General features: G+C 40.4%; 1 long non-coding RNA gene across 1 annotated transcript; it reads right to left on the reverse strand.

Annotated features, from left to right (window-relative positions):
• Positions 1-1,047: 1,047 nt before the first annotated feature.
• Positions 1,048-12,368, reverse strand: LOC133363781 (uncharacterized). Its single transcript, XR_009757762.1, has 3 exons — positions 12,293-12,368; positions 3,249-3,411; positions 1,048-2,617 (listed from the first exon to the last, which is right to left on the reverse strand). It is a non-coding gene; the product is annotated as an uncharacterized LOC133363781 (long non-coding RNA).
• Between the last annotated feature and the right edge of the window lie 6,418 nt (positions 12,369-18,786).

The following is an 18,786-nucleotide window of genomic DNA, read 5'->3' on the forward strand; positions in this document are numbered from 1 at the left end:
ATTTTAGGTTGTTTTTCAATTGTTTTAATGCTGTATTTTTAGATTGCCACCCACCCTGGGACCTTTGGGTGAAGGATGAGTAATAGATGTATTATTATATTATTGTTATTATTATTATTATTTATTTATTTATTTAGTAATAGTAATAATAAAAATAAATGAAAAATACCACCACCTAGTAACTATAAGAGGGGACATCTGCAGCTGTACATATTGGTGGTGGGCAGTTAATCACAGACACAGTCCTATAACAAAATATAACACTTCCAGATTTTTTAATTTGGATTCTGGTAGTCAAAGTTAGGAAAGATTAAATGCATGGGCCATTAGACAGGTTTAAGATGCATCTTGCACCTTGCTTTCTAGGAACATCATTTAAGGCTCAGCAACTACAAGATGCCTATAACAGCAGCAGCTTGTACTACTCTTGTCTAGCCTTGAAAACTAGAAATCTGATCACTGTATTAAATACTTTACAGTTGTTTCCAGATTACAAAAATGTATTCCTGTTCCATGTGGATGAAAAAAAATGGAAATGGTCTGCCTTCAAGTCGATTCTGACTTATGGCGACCCTATGAATAGGGTTTTCATGGTAAGTGGTATTCAGAGGGGGTTTACCATTGCCTCCCTCTGAGGCTGAGAGGCAGTGACTGGCCCAAGGTCACCCAGTGAGCTTCATGGCTGTGTGGGGATTCGAACCCTGGTCTCCCAGGTCATAGTCCAACATCTTAACCACTACACCACACTGGCTCTCATTCCATGTGGACACCAGACACTAAGTGTATGTGTTGATTATTTGTAAAGAGATGTTATGCGTGAGGTATTTGGCAATGAAAACTGGCTTACATTATACTTGGTAGTACATATCTGTATCATGTATGAGTCAGTTATCCTAAACACAAGATAATTTCAGTATTGCAGATAGCCTTTCTGAATTGACGCTGCTTACTGGCTCTTGGTTAGGATCCAGTACAACTACAGGTTCTCTTTTCCTCTATCCCCTGAGTGCTAGAAACACATTTTTACAAAGTAAACTTCACACAATATTGGAGATGATACATTCTGCCAGCTTTTATAACAGTGTGAGTTGCCCAACAAAGTGTGAGTTCTGAAAACAGCCATGTAATACAAATATTGGCAGATGGTATATAGGTATCTACATTCTTTGATTTTAAGTTTGTGGTATGATTGTTACTTCAATATCACTGTTGGACAGAATTTTTTCTATAATCAGTTGAGCAGCTGAATGGAGTAAGACAACACTTATGAATGTTTAGCACTTCATTAATTTTGTACTTATATGACTGGTAGTTAAGGGTCCTGTCAAGGGTCCTGACAGTCTGCTGTGAAATAATGAAATCGCTCTGCTGCTGTGGTTTATATACACAATCCATTCATCTCGACAGTTGTTCTCATGGCTCTAAAGAGATGCTTCTTCAGGGGCCAGGTACATTCTGTTGTCAGTGGCTGGCAGCAAGCCTCAGTCTTTTTCTCACTGCTCCTTCCTCAATTTCTTAAAAGGTTGGCGCTACATACACGCGAGTATATGTGTCTGGGTGTAATTCTAGATGGACTGGCCACATTTGCCGGTTTTCAGCTAGAGAGACTAAAGAAGTGAGTTGACACACCTGTGCTGGGGCTTGATGGGTTTATTTGCGAGGCTAGTGCCAATTAACAAGAAATGTATTTATTTATTTAATTTATATCCCACCCTTCCTCCCGGAAGGAGGAAACTGAACTGTAGTGAGTGAATCAATAAGCCAAAAGGATTGGGCAGTACATGCTGATTTAAGAAGCATACTGCTAGAAGCGTACTGCTGTTTTGCAGCATGACTTCCCCCTTTATTAAAGAACTTTTCTACTTGGTATTGGTTTGAAAACAAATCTTAAAAGAAATGTCAATATTTGTAGAATGTGGTCATATACAGATGCAAAATAGGAAGTAGATGCAACAAGTTGGGTTAGAACTTGATACTCCAGCACCCATTTCTAGTCATATTTGGGGGAAAACAAGTTCCTTTCAATAGGAATGCTCTTGAGGTTGGACACATGAATGGCAGATTGGGAATTCTGCTCAAGAGTTTTGTCTGAGGGTTCTAATTAAGTAAATCGCCCTGTTACTTTCTATAATATGAAACATAAAAATGGGGTGGGGGAAAACAGCTCATTCCTTCATGGCAGGGGTGGGAAACGTGACCTTCCAGATCTTGCTGGATCATTAACTCCCATCCACCCTAGCCAGCATAGGCAATGATAGGTTGGGGATGATGAGGGTTGTAGTCCAGCAACACCTGGAGGGTCACAGATTCCCCATCCCGGCCTTGTTGCCACCTGAAGGCAAGCAGTAGATGAAAGCAATTTGTGGCTGTTAGTTGCATTTATTTATATAAAAATAGTGAACATAAATATTTGCATTTTAATCTGGAACTATTTTTTTCAGAATGCCAGTGCTTTGTACTGCTTAAAAGCTCCTTATGTTGGGATAACGCCTGTGGCTAGAAGAATGATGAAAACAACAATGATAAGGAGAATGCTAACAATAATTATGATCATTTTAGTGTTTTTCCACCACATCTTCCTTGAAATCTTTGTAGTAGTTTTTTGGAAACCATGAGCCTGAAAGCAAACGAGAAACGAGCAAGTTAATAATTAGGGCACATGAAACAGATGAAACGACTTAGAATGTGGAAGCTGTTTTGCTCAATTTACATACTGCCCCACAACCGTTAATTAGGGTGTTTGGATTTCATCCATCAGCTTGCATTGTTTTTCAAAGAACTGTATTATATCGCACAATCTGCAGTCCTGAATCCTAACCCGTAAACTTGTGAGTAAGTTCCATTGAATTAAATTGGGCTTCTGAGTAGACATGGTTAGGATCGTGCTGTTAGCCTCATGTCAGGTTGAATGAGTGATACAGGTGGGGGCAGAATCACAAAATAGGCCTAAGATATTTCTTGTCTTGATATTTAGCGTAGTTGAAGCTGCTTAATTAGCATGAATAGCATGTTGAATACTGAAGGCCCTAACCACTAAAACCTTTTCTCAGAAAAGCAACTGATAGTGGCCCCCCAGAGTAGCCTGCTGGCTGGTACTATCTTTACACCTGTTGTCACATGGTTGGAAAACAGGTGACATGGCTTCCCTGCAGATCAGCCTGCCTGATGCTGATCCCTAAATTAAAGAGCCACTCTAAAGCTGTTCTACTAATGAATATTTTGCATGCAGTAAATAAATGTAGAATTACCGCTGTTTCGAGATCATCACTTCGATCAGCCAGTTCGCTCAGACGTTCCTCTCTTTCCAGAACCTTTTCAATATTTTGAGTCATGACATTTTTCACATCATCCACTTGAACTTGAAGTGTAGAAATTACAGTATCACTGTGTTTCTGATTAAAATCCATCTGTCTAGGATAAAATTTTCCTTTCACTCATACTTCATATGAATTATGCCAGTCATGGTCTTGTATAGCAAATCAGTTGAGATACCTCTTAATGTTTTCTGGAAAATAAGCTGGTGAGCCAAGTATAGGCTATTTTGAAATAATACTGAATGATTTCCTTGTTTTCACTTGGTCTGTGTCTATTCATAGATTTCTATCCCAATTTTCAGTCTAGAGACAGCAGCTTATAATTCAAAACACACAAAACTGCAAGTACCATAAAAATAAACAGCAGAGCAGCAAAGCCAGATACTGAGAACCTGGGACGATGGAAAATGCTTTTGTTTAGTAGGCATTCATGACTGTGTAATGATAAATGCCTTTTAGTATTTTATTTAAAATGTCTCCAATTCTTTTTGGTAAACAAGATCCAAAGCATAACCTTCCCTGTCATATAAAACCAGCAGCACAAAATAATGGAAGTGTACAAAAGTGGGGCAAAAAGCACAACTTGAGGAGCGCTATCCAATGAACTAGTTTTGTTTCTGCAAGGGCGTCTGACTGAGCAACAGAAGTTTCCCTCTTCCTTTATGCCCCCTAAATCTATTCTGAGATTTCTGCCAACCCTCGAGCAGATTTGGGAGGTCAGGAGAGGGGTAACTAACGTTGCGCAAATGGAAATCCTTGTGCTGATGGAACTACTCAACTGGGTACTACTGTCCAAGGTGTCTTTTGTAGCTGCACAACAAAGAATCTTCATTGAGGAGCAGATGGAGAATTTTAGTAGCTTACATTTGTATCAAATTTCAAATCAAATCCCATCAAATCATAAGCACAATTTATATGATTTCTTACCTGCCCTTCACCATGGTAGGTTACAATAATATAAAAATTGTACTATAATGCAATACACTGTTAAGGTCAGTTAAAACAATTTATATCAGAAAAATAGAGTGGGTCCTAAATTTGCCTCAATTGAGGGCAGTGATGGCCACCAGCTTGGATGGCTTTAAAAGAAGATTAGACAAATGCACGGAGGATAAGGCTATCAGCGGCTGCTAGCCATGATGGATGTGCTCTGCCACCAAAGTCAGAGGCAGCATGCTTCTGAAAACCAGTTGCTGGAAGCCGCTGGAAGGGAGAGTGCTCTTGTGCTCAGGTCCTGCTTGCTGGCTTCCCATGCGTATCTGGTTGGTCACTGAGAACAGGATGCTGAATTAGGTGACCTGATCCAGCAGGTTGTTCGTATGTCCTTAAGGCTTGGGTAAAGAGGTGTGTCTTCAGCATAATGGTGGAAGTTACAATGAAGGCACCAGATGCACAAGGCTTACATGTTCATGGAGCATAATTACGTCCAGTTGTTGGTGAGCTTTTTGAAAATAGTTTAAAAAAACAGATGGTGTAGCTTGCTGTACTACAAGCCAGGCACTGTTAATAAACTTTTCATAGCTACTAAAGGTGTATTCTTATACAGCGTAGTCTTTTCTCTGGAGGGTATGCTCAACGACATTTTAATGCCAACTTTAAGCGAATCTACCCAAGAACATCCTTCTCTTCCTATACCCTCTCCTCAATCAGTGGACCCTAAAAAGTTAAAAGATATGTCTAGTCCTCCTAACATTGCACTCACTAGTTCTGATATGTCACAATCGCCTGTTACTACTTTGACAACTACTCAATTACCATTAAAAACCCCCAATTCAGAAGAATTACAAAACCTGTTATCTCCACTTTCTGGGGATAAGGTTCATGAATTAGTGATTAGTTTCCCTAATTTCTCTAAAGACACTCAACAGGAGATTATTGAGGATTTACACTCCCTTCTTAAGACCTTACTGAATGTGAAATCCTCTTGCTTACCAAATATAGAGACTGTTTGCAGCCCCAGTAATAACTTTTGTTCTCCCTCTGTTCTCTTTTCTGAACAGTCCAAGGGTGATTTGTATACTGATCCCCTTCCGCTAGATACAACATTACACCAATTAAATACTTCCTTAACCTGACCTTTATTGCAATCTGAGCTAACATCCTCTACTTTACTTGTAAATTCAGTTTTCCCAAATGGAACTACTCTAAATTGCCCCATCCCAGTTATTGTAAGTGGGGCAAGACACGGTAAGAATCGTTTCTCCCAATACCCTAGGAAATCCATAGTAAACCGTTACCTGCTTACCCCTTCTTGTTCCTCTGCACAGAATAATCAATCCCATTTAAAAAATATTCCTTCTGACTTTTTGTTTTTACTTTTGAATGCTAGATCAGTTAATAACAAGTCAGATATTATTCAGGATTTCATCTTAGACGAAAAAGTCGACCTCGCATGCATTACTGAGACGTGGCTAGACGAACATGGGGGGACAAACCTCATCAATCTTAGCCCCCTTGGATTTGCTACATTCCATCAAGCCAGACTCAATAACCGAGGAGGTGGAGTGGCTATAGTATACCGAGAAAATATTCCTTTATTTAGACATCCTCTCCAACAATCCATAGAATTTGAAGCCATTTGTTTAAAAGTAGGATCTAAGAACAATGTAACCATCCTTCTAATTTACTGTGCCCCCCACGCTACTTCAATTTCCTTACCTGAGTTATCCAATTTGATTTCAGAAATGATATTGGAGTCCCCTCGATTGTTAGTACTAGGTGACTTCAATATTCACGCTGAATCTCCTTCTTCTGGAGCAGCCCAGAATTTTTTAACTAGTATGACTACTTTGGGCCTATACCAACGGATTCTAACCCCTACCCATGTGGCAGGTCATACTTTGGATCTCATATTTTACGCTGATAATTCAAAAATTTCAGGAATAAATAACATCTTAATTACCCCTCTATCCTGGACTGATCATTACCTGATTAAATTTAATTTATTAATCTCATGTTCTCTACCTGTGAGTGAGAAAACCACCAAATTGATCCGCCCAAAAAGGCTCTTAGAACCAGCTATTTTTATAGTGAAGCTTAAAGAGTTTCCTGACCCGAAGAGTGAGGACTCAATTGAAACTCTAGTTAACTCATGGAATGACTCGATGATTAAAATAATTGATATTATTGCCCCCCTTCGTCCTTTTACCCGCTCTCGAGATAGATCATCTCCCTGGTTTACTAAAGAATTGTTAACAATGAAACACACTTTTAGGAGATTGGAACGCCGTTGGCGTAAATCTCGGGCCCTAACTGACCTGTGCAAAAAACTACTTAAAGACCTATATAGCAGCCAGACGCTTAGCTCAAAGAACTTTTTATTCTGCTGCTATTGCTTCTGCTGACAATCAACCTAAAGAACTTTATCGGATTGTTAACTCTCTTTTAAACCCGAAACGTTGCGAGAACACTATTGACCACTCCCAGACACGATGCCAAGATTTCGCTGCCTTTTTTCATAACAAGGTTACACAGATTCGCTCCACATTAGACTCTAATCCTGTTACAGATTTGCAGGTTGTTCCTTCTGACACTATCTACTTACCAACTATATTAGACTCCTTCCGACCTATATACCCAAACGATATTAACAAACTACTGAGTGGGATGAGACCTACCACCTGTCCTCTTGACCCTTGCCCATCCTGGCTTATAAAACAATCTAGGAAGGACCTGACCAACTGGATTTGTGTGATAATTAATGCCTCCCTCCAACAAGGCTGTCTCCCCAACTGTCTAAAAGAAGCTACGGTTGTACCTCTCTTAAAAAAATATTCTTTAAACCCTTCTAAATTTGATAATTTCCGTCCAGTCTCCAACTTACCGTTCTTGAGTAAAATCATTGAACGAGTCATTTTTAATCAACTTCAATACTTCGTAAATGATAACAACTACTTTGACCCTCTTCAATCCGGTTTTAGACCTGGATTTGGGACTGAAACGGCCCTGGTTGCCTTAGTCGATGACCTCCGAATAGAGCTAGATAAAGGGAATGTTTCTCTATTGATCCTTCTTGACTTATCGGCGGCCTTTGACACCATTGATCATACTATCCTCCTTGATCGCCTCTCAGGGATGGGAATACGAGGCACTGCTTTGCAGTGGCTACGCTCCTTCCTGGAAGGCAGATCTCAGAGAGTTCGCCTGGGAAACTTCCATTCTGATCCTTGGCCTCTGCAATATGGAGTCCCTCAGGGTTCAGTACTATCACCACTTCTATTTAATATATATATGAAACCTCTTGGAGAGATTATACGTAAGTTTGGAGTCACCTTCCATCAATATGCGGACGATACCCAACTTTATTTTTCTTTTCCTCCCGATCTTAAAGAGGCTATTCAACCTTTAAATTCTTGTTTGTCCGCAGTGATGTCCTGGATGCGTCTCAATAAATTGAAATTAAATCCGAATAAAACTGAAGTACTTTTAGTTAGTCGTAAACCTGATTTAGCAAATGAAAATCACCCAATTTTGGACGGAATTACCTTGCCACTAAAGTCTCAAGTCCGGAGCTTGGGTGTTCTGCTGGACTCCGCCTTGACTTTGGAAGCACAGATCTCGGCAGTCTCTAGAAGTGCCTTCGCCCAATTAAAACTGGTTCGTCAACTCCGTCCATTCCTGGAGACTGCTAATTTAGCTAAAGTGACCCATGCATTGGTCACTTCTCGACTTGATTATTGTAATTCTCTTTATACTGGGCTCCCCCAAAGAATACTGCAACAACTTAAATTGGTGCAAAGAGCAGCGGTTCTAATGATAACAGGAGCAAACTGGCAAGCACACACCACTCTGCTCCTCCAACAACTTCACTGGCTGCCTGTTTTATATCGAATACATTTTAAAATACTAACTTTAACTTTTAAAGCACTACATGGTCTGGGCCCTTCCTATTTATCCAATTGGATCTCTTTGTATGAACCCCCTCGGCCTTTGAGATCTGCCTTAGATCCGGCCCTTACTATTCCTCCTTTTTCCCAAATTCATCTGTCCATTGTTAGAAATAAGACATTTTCTGTAATTGCCCCTACTCTATGGAACAATTTACCGCAAGAAATACGTCTGTCTTCTTCCCTCTTAATTTTTCATCAGCAGCTTAAAACCTTTTTATTCTCTCTAGCTTTTAAATTGTGAGATACTGTTTTACTTTGTTATTGGATATTAATTGTTTATAATTACTCTGTTATGCCGCTCTGAATTTCTTTGGAAAGAGAGCGGGATAGAAATTTTTTTAAATAAATAAATAAAATAAATAAAAATAAATCTCTCTGATTACAAGGAGGTTTAAGTGTTTTGTTTAAACTATGGTCTAAGGTAAGGGCTCCCAAACTGTGGTCTATGGACCACCTGTGGTTTGCAAACTGCATTCAGGTGGTCAGCCGCGTCTCTGAGGATCTGTGGCTAAAGATGGGAGATGGTACATATACAGCATGAAATATTCATATTGAATAGTATGAATGAAGGTTTTCATTCTGCTTGCTCTATTTCAGAATGGAGTGTATTCCAAGTTAAATCCTATAAACACTGCATTCATTCTCTGAATGGCTCTTTTATGCAACCAATACACCACCATCCATGCACAGAAAGAAGGCTTCAGGGAACCCCAAGGTTTGCAAGAATTCAAAAAATATTTTAGAGAAAAACAGCCCAAAGAGGACTTAGCATACTGAATGGGCATGGAATGCTGCCTTGACTGGGGTGGGGGTGGAGATAATGAACCAGGGGGCAGGAGAAACAGAATATTTTGGAAGAGGGTATTGGTGGCTGACAGGTTTGAACACTGAGCAGGAATAATCCATATTGCCACATTTTTTGTATTCACTGGTAAATACATGTTAACAAAAACTGGCTTTAAAATAGGTCATTTTAAAAGAAGATTGTGCACAGTTTCGATTTTATTTGTTGCTCCTCTTAAAGTGGTTTGCCCACTATATTCAAGTCAATTGTATATTTTATGTTTGTGTGGTTTATAGCATTCCATGGCCACTAGAGGTCACCCAAGTACTTGTACTAATTAGCAAAAAGCAAAAAACCTTCATGAGGTAGGCAATATACTATCATGAAACAATGAAATGTATAAATAACACCGAGTCTGCAATTCTGTGCACACTTATACCTGTGAGTAAGCTCCATTTTTCTCTATGAGGCTTTTCTGAATCACATGTACAGCAGGTGGGGGAAGCCTTTGGCCCTCCAGATGTTGCTAAACTACAGTTCTCATCAGCCCCAACAAGCAGGGCCAATGGCCAAGGATGATGGGAGCTGTAGTTCAACAACATCTGGAGGGCCATAGGTTCTCCACCACAGATATATGGGATTGTCTATCAAAAGAGCCTTTGAACCTTTTGTGCACTATCTGTGTGCATGTGAGAATGTTAATGTATGACAAAGCAAACATCTAAGAATCAAATGAACATTCAAAAACTGGAAATGAAATGAAATGAAATGGACTGCCTTCAAGTCAACTCCGACTTATGGGTGGCCCTCTGAATAGGGCTTTCATGGTAAGCGGTATTCAGAGGGAGTTTACCATTGCCTCCCTCTGAGGCTGAGAGGCAGTGACTGGTCCAAGGTCACTCAGTGAGCTTCATGGCTGTGTGGGGATTTGAACCCTGGTCTCCCAGATCATAGTCCAGCACCTTAACCACTACACTGACTAACACACAATATCACCCATGATGTCTAGGCCTGTTCCAAAATATTAAAGTTTTAAACATAAAAATCTCAAAGAGTTAAGATGATGATGATGATAATGAAGAAGAAGAAGAAACCCTTCCTATAGAGCAGGGGCAGCCAATGGGGTGTTCTCCAGATGCTTCTGGACTCCAGCTCCCATCAGCGCCAGCCAGCGGTCAGGGATGATGGGAGTTGTAGTCCAGCAACGTCTGACAGGCGCTATGTTGGCTATCCCTGCTATAGAGCTTTGGCTTTTTAAAAACAGTCTCTCAGGGTAGGCAGCAAACTACTTTTCACTTGGGATAGGTTCAACAGAGATTTGTGATAAGGCACTGGGGTGAAAGAAATGGAAACCCTGGGAATGCCTATAACATAGCATACATATTCCTGAAGGGGGGGGATCTTTGAACGGTGACAAAGATTGTCAAGAACAGGCAACAATATTTTATAGATCTAATTGCTGTGGAAATCTGTGAAATTCCTGTTTCTCCCTTCTTCATCTACCTTCCCTTAAAGCACACAAAATACAGTCATTTTCTGGTAGTCCTTCTACATGCCACAGATTTCAAGAATATAAAAGGCTACTGATAAAGTTCTTCCTCCACCTCTCAGGCTGAGATAATGCAGACTTCAGAATCTTTTTTAAAAAAAATCATATTGTAGAGGTTAATGTTACACTTGCTGTCTTGCACAGGTTTCTCATGTCTGTCTAGCGATGGTTTTTGTGTCTGTGCGCGTTCATATTGTTGTCCTTTGATGGATCAGAAGTATTCGAGCACAACAGAAATGTAAGCAGAGCCCTGCTGGATCAGGCGCATCTAGTCCAGCATCCTGTTTTCATAGCAGTCAACCCAATGCTTATAGGAAGCCCTTAAATGGGACCTGAGGGCAAGAGCCAAGAGGATGCCAGCATGATTTGTTTATTTATTTACATTTCTGTCCCGCCCTTCCTCCCAAAGGGAACCAAGGGTGGCAAACAACAAGGGATAAATTACTAAAAAGTCTTTTTAAAAAAAACACTTTAAAAACAAAAACATATTTAAAAACATGTCTAAAAACTCTGCTGGAAGCATATCAGAGGCATGCAGGCTGCCTTCAGAAAATGATAATCTTTTCTGTATCTCAAGGGCTGCTCTAGCTCCAGATTTCCTGCACAGAACGGGGTTCAACTAGGTGGCAAAAGAAATACACGCAGCCAATGCAAAGAAATAAAGAACTATGAGCACATTCTACCTGAGTGTCGATTATTGTGGTTTTGAACAATCCCCAAGCATTCTGGAGACACTCTCCTTTACCACTCCCCACATTTGGGGGTGCAGGAAGCTGTCCTACCTCTTCCACAAGGAAGACAAAGCATTCAGTCAGCTTTTCTGCAATCTCCTTTAGTGCACCTTTGACTCCCTTATTGTCCAAAGGTCTGAATGTCTGCCTCCCTAGTCAGTGTCTGGTTTCTAATATATTTAAAGATTTTTTTAAAAATTCTGCAATAAAGTAAGACACTTAAGTGCAACCAAATCTGGTTTCCTAATCTCCATTAAAAACGCACTGAAAATAAGCAGTTAAGTAGTTAACAGAACATGGGAGAGGATCATCCATGCTTTTATAAACACCTGGTTCTTATATCAGTAATTCTATTCAGAGCCAGTTACTGATGGATGAATTGTTGTTAGCGTAACACAATGATTTAAGACTTCAAGTCTAGTATTAGCTACACAATCCTCCAGCATCTGGAAATTCAACTGCATCTCTATTAGATGTCTATTCTTTACAAAACATATTTACAGGAAAGCCACTATGAGCTTACAGCACTGTAAAAGCCAACATTACTTAGCTCCAGGTATAACAAACATGTGAAGGTGGGATGGCTAATGCAAAAGAAGGCAGGGTGCCTGCACCTTAAGTAGCTGTGGTAAAGAGGGAATTTCCATACCTTACACAGCTATTAGGATCCCCCTCTTATTTTGCATCTGACCACCTTACTTTCATGTATCTGTTGTATCTGAAAAGCTAAGTCATGCAAACTACCCCTGTTGAAATGACCCTTTGTCTACACCAGTAGCAAAGGTGCGGGAGACCTTATTCTCTTTTTGCATCTGGCCACCTTACATGAAAGCAGCTTGCGTGCTAAAATAGCCTAGATTAAGATTACAGAGTCCAGTTTGACATTACAAATAGAGCCACTAAACTATTGTCAAGACATCAAGTTTCAGACAACTTTGTTAATGCCGATTTGAAATGTCAGTAGCCTCTTGGGGCAATCTTTCCAATTAACTTTTGCTGGAGTGAATATAATAAGATTATTTTACCTAAAGCAGCTTTAGAAGATCCGGGGGAAGAGTGAAAGTACTGAAATGGGTGTGTGTTCCTCTGCTCTTTGGAAGGTATCTGTCTAATGAGATGACGCAGTGGAAAACAATGATTGAAACTTCTGGTTAATATTTTGCTACAGCGTCTAGTCTTGGATAAGCTATACAAATATTGAATTCAAAATGGTTCTGCAACAGAAATATTTTATTGACACAACCAGACTGAAATGGATTGATCATCTAGTTGTTGTCTTTACCATGACAGACATTAGTAAAAGTTATTATAGTTCATTTAATATTACTTACCATGTATTTTGCTAATGTCTCTTTAAAATCTGTTCTGAGCTCAAAACACTGAGCAAAAAGCGCTTGTGATATCAAGAAGTTACTGTTGATTGTCTTGTAAATCTGGGGAAAATTTGAATGAGTCAGTTTAGCATGGATTTCAAGAAGACAATGATCCATGTAATAACGATGTCAAATGTATTTCTTTTGCCTCCTTGTTGAACCCCCTGTTCAGTGCAGGAAATTTGGAGCTAGAGCAGCCCCGAGATACAAAAAAGATTACCTTTTTCATAAATGATATATCATAAACTATATGAAGGACATGTGAATTTAGGTATCAGCTGATCTGAGCTGCAATCTTGCACAGAGGCTGCTTAAATCGCATTGAAATTTCTAGTATGTGTATTGGCATACATAATTTGAGTTGTGAGTATGCTATGGAAGAGTCATCACAGAAGTACAATCAGAAGTACAATCTTACTTCTAAGGACTGAGTTCAGATGCAAAGCACTACTTCGCTGACTGCCTATGACATTGTGGGTTTCACACCAAAACAACCTTGGCCACCCTGTTTGATGACCTTTATCAGGAAAAAAAATGGGGAAGTGCTACCCTGTTGATATTCCTAGACCTCTCAACAGCTCTTCATACCATCGACCATGGAATCTTTCTGGAATGGCTCTGTGGGTTGGGAGTTGGGGGCACTGTCTTATGTTCCAACCATTGAGCCTGTGACCGGAAAATAGCTTTGGGGACTTTTAGCTCAACCCCATGGCACTTGTAGTGCTGGTTTCTATAGGGTTCCATCTTGCCCCCCATGCTTTTCAGCATCTACATGAAGCCACCGGGAGGAGTCATCCAGGGATTTGGAGTGTGGTGTCCCCACGATGCTGATGACACCCAGCTGTCTCTCTCTCCATTCCATCTCAATTAGGCTGTGCAAGTACTGGATAGTACAAGTAAGAAAATCTATTTAAGAAATCACCGTCTAGAGGCAGTGACTGGCTAGATGAGGACCAAAAAACTGAAACTCCTGATAAGATAGTTGAGCTGTTGGTAGGTTGTTCTTGTGTCTGAGAAGGAGGGAGATGTTGTTCTAGATGGTTCTGCATTCCCCCTAAAGGAAAAGATATGTAGCTTGGAGGTATTTTTTGATCCAATGCTGTCACTGCAGGCCCAGATGGTTTCAATGGCAAGGAGTGTGTATTTGCAGCTATGGCTGGTTCACTAGGAATAGCCGTTCCTAGACTGGGATGTCCTGACCATACCCTGGAAACTTCAGGACTGGACTACTGCAATGTGACCTACATGGGGTTACCCTTGAAGACTGTCCAGAAGCTGCACCTACTGCAGAATAGGACTGCCCAGCTGTTATGTTATTAAGAATTCTTTGGGAAGAAGGACTGATTGGATCTATTCATCCATTTTTACTTACTTTAAAACACTTTAGCAACTTAATTGCACTGTATAATGACAAGGAAGATATTCAGAAATCTTCATTATTAACGATATATCACATCCTGTAATCCATATGTCTAGATTAGAACCTGGATTAGGCCTGTGTTATTTTTTTAATGAGAAAAAGCTGCGACACTTGACTTACCTTCCAACTTACTTTTCCTAAGCCTTGTTGTAAAACTAAATTGGTTACTGAGCATGCAGCACCCTGAAAATAAAAGACAGATGTTTAGTGCTTGTTTAAGAATTTAAGAAAAACATTTAGCATGAACATTATTTGCTAGTGGTGGCTGGTGATCATTTGGGTCTGGTAAGGCAGAAGGCAGGGAGCCACCAGCAGGTGGAGCCAGAGCCAATGACAGGCAGCACCAACTAATACTAGTTTTGGCCCCATCCTCCTCCTTGCTGGGTTCTACAAAAGGCAAAGCTGAGACTAAGGAGGGCAAAACCGACAGGCAGTGCTACTCTCTGGGCTGGTTGTAAGTCAGGCAGCTGAGTGTTGGCTGGGATAGACTTAGGTTGGTGTGGCACTGCTCTGCTTGTCCTAATGAGCCAGCCTCCACTGTTGTTTGCATATCACCCTGTTTTTGTTTGATTTGCACTGGTCACGGGTCTGCGTTCATGCTCAATTCAGGGTGCTGGATTTATTTATTTAGACAATGTATATAACACTTCATTGCAATCGTCTCTGAGTGGCGTACAACAAGATCAACAAATACAACAGAGATAAAATCTGTTCAAAACTAACTGTAAAATCAGAAATGACTTTAAATGCCTGCTGAAAATAATACTAATACTAGTCTTCGTTAGCAATTTTTGTAAATTGTTTAGAGGTCTTTACATTCAAGCGGTACATAAATTTTGTTAAATAAAATCAATAAAATAAATTAAATAAAATAGGTGCTGGAGAGTCAACAGGGAGAGGTGCTGTCTGATCTCGAGTGGAAGGGTGTTCCACAAAACTGGGCCCACAAAACTGGATACACGGCTCCTGGTGCCTATAAAGCCTTAATGTGAATGGCTTGATGCCTGAGTATCTGAGAAGTTGCCTTTTGAGTCACCCTGCGCACTCCGTTCAACATCAGAGGCCTTGTTGTGGGCGCCTCTGCTGAAAGAGCCGTGGTGGGCATCCAGGGGCCAGGCCCTTTTTGGTTTTGATGCCAACCTGGTGGAACGACCAGCTGAGGGAAGCCCATCAGACACTTTATAGGCTCAGGCATCAGGTTCAATCCTGGCTCTTCTGAGTAGCTTTGGGCTATGTTAATTCTTAGATTTTTATGTTGGGTTTGTTTTCTTATTTGGTGTACTGATAAACTGCTAGGTTATTGGGGGTCCCACTGGGTGGCATTCGGTGCTAGTTCTACTCAGAGCAGACTGATTAAAGTGAATAGACATGAGTGATTTAGATTCATTGATTTCAGTGGGTCTTCTCTGAGCAGGTCTTAGTTGAATACAACCCTCAGGTGTGTGTGTGTGTGTGTGTGTTTTGCTTGGGCTGCTTTGGACTTTTCCTGTTTATTTTTCCAAGTTGCATATTTTTGTAGATTATTTGATTATTATAGTTTTGGCTATAATTGATATGTTGTTGGCTCTATTGAGTTATTTTTATAAGAAAGGTAGAATAACTATTTTTTAAAACAATATAAATTATTTCAAATTAGACCAATAGTCCTTCTGACAGTTTTTACTGATATATACCCAATATTAAAGTTATCCACTATCCCCTAAAAAAGCAGGGGGATATATTAGATGCTCATTGATGCCTGCTGAGGGAAGGGAATGTTCACACTGAAAGGTCTCCATAGCCCATCAAATTGTCCAGTACTAGCTCAAAACACCTGGAATATATATTTAAAAGTGCACACATACAGTTTGGGTAGTACTGGGGGAATACACCAGTGGTGGCTCAATGTCAGTGGGGCAGTGGAATCTGCTCCAGGTCTTAGTCTGAACTTTCAAGGAGCTGTCAAAGGTGCGAAAAGAGCTCCTTGAAAGTTTGGACTAAGGCCCAGAGTGGATTTCACTGCCCCACTGATACGGAGCCATCAGCCACCACTGGAAAATGTGTATTTTGCAGGCCAGGATGCTATCCCTAGGCTGCCAGCAAGACCATATAGGCTTGCCACTTCCACCCCCCTCCTTTACTGAAGCTCTCTTCCTGTAATAGCTGATGACATGGGCAGTCAATAAACAGGTATTGATCTTCCCATAACTGCATTGTAATACATAAATGACTCCCCCCAAAGAAAGCCTATGACAAAAAATGAAGTAATTATCTTTTCTGACAGAGTATCTAAAAATTGCTACATCATCCTCATTTTCCTTTTAAGTCATACAAAAAACAAAAGCAGTTTTGTCGGTTCATTTTTTAAAAAAGCCAAAAGCCACATTTGGGGAATACTCTTATTGAAAATGGAAATGGACTGCCTTCAAATCGATGCCGACTTATGGCAACCCTATGAATAGGGATTTCATGGTAAAAAGCATTCAGAGGGGTTCACCATTGCCTCCCTCTGAGGCTAGTCCTCCTCAGCTGGCTAGGGCCTGCTCAGCTTGCCACAGCTGCGCAAGCCAGCCCCTTGTCTGCAACTGCCAGCTGGGGGACAACTGGGCTCCTTGGGACTATGCAGCTCGCCCATGGCTGCACAGGTGACAGGACACGTAAGCCCTGAGCCACTCACTGTGGGGGTGACCTTTAGCTGGCCCTTGACACCCAGGAGACACGAGTGGGGATTTGAACTCACAGACTGGACTCTCAGCTAGGTTCTTGTTAGGTCACCCAAAATGTCACAACATTTGTGTGCAGGCTTTTGAGTTCTCCAGAACTCTGCATTAGGAAATGGCAAACAAAGCAAGTGGAGGAAGAGAGCAGCACTATCAAGCCCAGCATTCCCCAATCTGGTGACCTCTAGATGGTTTGGACTACAACTCCTTCATCCTTGGCCATGTTGGCAGGGCCTGAAGGAAGTTTGAATCCAAAATGGTGGGCAGGGAATTAGTTTGGGTAAGGCTGATCTAGCCTGATGAAGAGTTCTGCAGAAATCAAAAGATTGCAGAATTCTTTTGTGACATTTTGGTTGGCCTAATAAAAATATCGTTGGAATGTAGATTTTGAATTCCCCCCCCCGTTCTTCTTCATGACTTTTCCAGAAGTAATCCCATTTGAAACTACGTGGAATTGTCTTTTTTATATAGTTTATGAGCCACCTTGGTGGTTCTAGAATAGAAGTGAAAGCTGAGGTACACATTTTCATACACAGATAAAAATAATTTTCTACCTAACCTTTTGTACCCTTGACTGCTTTTAAGCACCAGAGGTCTTTTTCTTTTCTTAAACAAACAAACAAGATGGAACAATTCAGCCACAGTTAACCACAATGTAACTCCATTGCTTTCAGTGGGGCAGTTAAGTGCATGCTTCCCTCTCACTGAAATCATCAGGAATTAAGCATTTAATATGGTTGTAATTTGCCTCATGTGTCCTATTAGGGAAAAACACTGAGCTCTTCTGAAGAAAGTATCAATTATATATGTGGAAGCTGTCCGCTTGCTCTTAATCTGTTTTAGTAATATTCAATTCTAACATTTCTAATTGAGTACAGCACTCCCAGGTTAATAAAACAGAAAATCCTTGCGTGATCGTTATCCCATTTAAAACCAAAGATCTAATATCATCTCTGGTTTCCAGATCCCTCAGGACAAATAGTTTCAACAGGAATATTTCAAATATCTTAAACTGGACATAGCACACCAGCAAGGAAGGGTGCAAACAATCTTGCATATTGTACTGGTATCAGGTTTATAAAGCTCAGGATTTCCTAAGTGTGGGTTCCAGCCCCACTGGGGACATGGAAAGGGGAGAAAATGGGATTGTGAATCACACATTATCTCAGATTGCAGGTGATGGTGGGGGAAGTGGGGAAGGAACAAATGAGACTGTGTATATGGGTCTGGGATGTGGGATGTTGTGGTGTTTTGGAAGAAAGGTCCAATAGGGCTTAGAAACTGAGCAGATAGACCCAGAAACCTTGTGATGGTTTGGGTATGTGTGAATCTGGAAAAGAGTAGGGTTTTGTACCGTTTGGAAAACAATGTATTGCCACTTGCATTGACAAGGATACCAGTTGATATGGAGTCACAACCTTTTAAAAATTTGTGTGGTAGGGAAACACACTCTCACAGTACAATTAGGATAGTAGCTTTCAACTTTTAATGGTTTCCAGAAACTGATTTTTTTTTCTTCTTTGAATTTGGCAACCTGAAAAGACCCCCTTGGAATATCTAAACTCAAATCAATAGAAATGACTCTGCTAAAAATCCTTTCATGATGTCTTTGGACCAGGTAAAAATCATGGGCTGGTAATCCCTGATGTAAAATGCGCAAAAAGAAAGCTATGAATCACAATAAACGCAGTGCACCAGCACAGCTGATAACGCTTTAGGGAAACTGAGGAAGGACAAAACAAAGGAGGGGTGGAGTAAACAGAGGGAGGAATTCCCTAGCATTAGGAAAATTAAATGGGTCTAGGTAGCAATACTTCTTCAGACATGTGAAAGAGACAAAGCCAGTTCATGTGAAATCTTGTAAAAATTACTGAATTATGAAACAGTAGGTATTATCTCATTAATCAATACTCCCTATAAAATGTTAACAATAACGATCAATAAATTTCCAGGCTCTAAACTGTCTTCTTATGCCCTTTTCTCTCTCACCCTAATCTAACTAAATCCTGTTCTCTAACTGACCGTCT

The sequence above is a fragment of the Rhineura floridana genome, chromosome 9 (assembly GCF_030035675.1).
Source record: "Rhineura floridana isolate rRhiFlo1 chromosome 9, rRhiFlo1.hap2, whole genome shotgun sequence".
Taxonomy (NCBI): domain Eukaryota; kingdom Metazoa; phylum Chordata; class Lepidosauria; order Squamata; family Rhineuridae; genus Rhineura; species Rhineura floridana.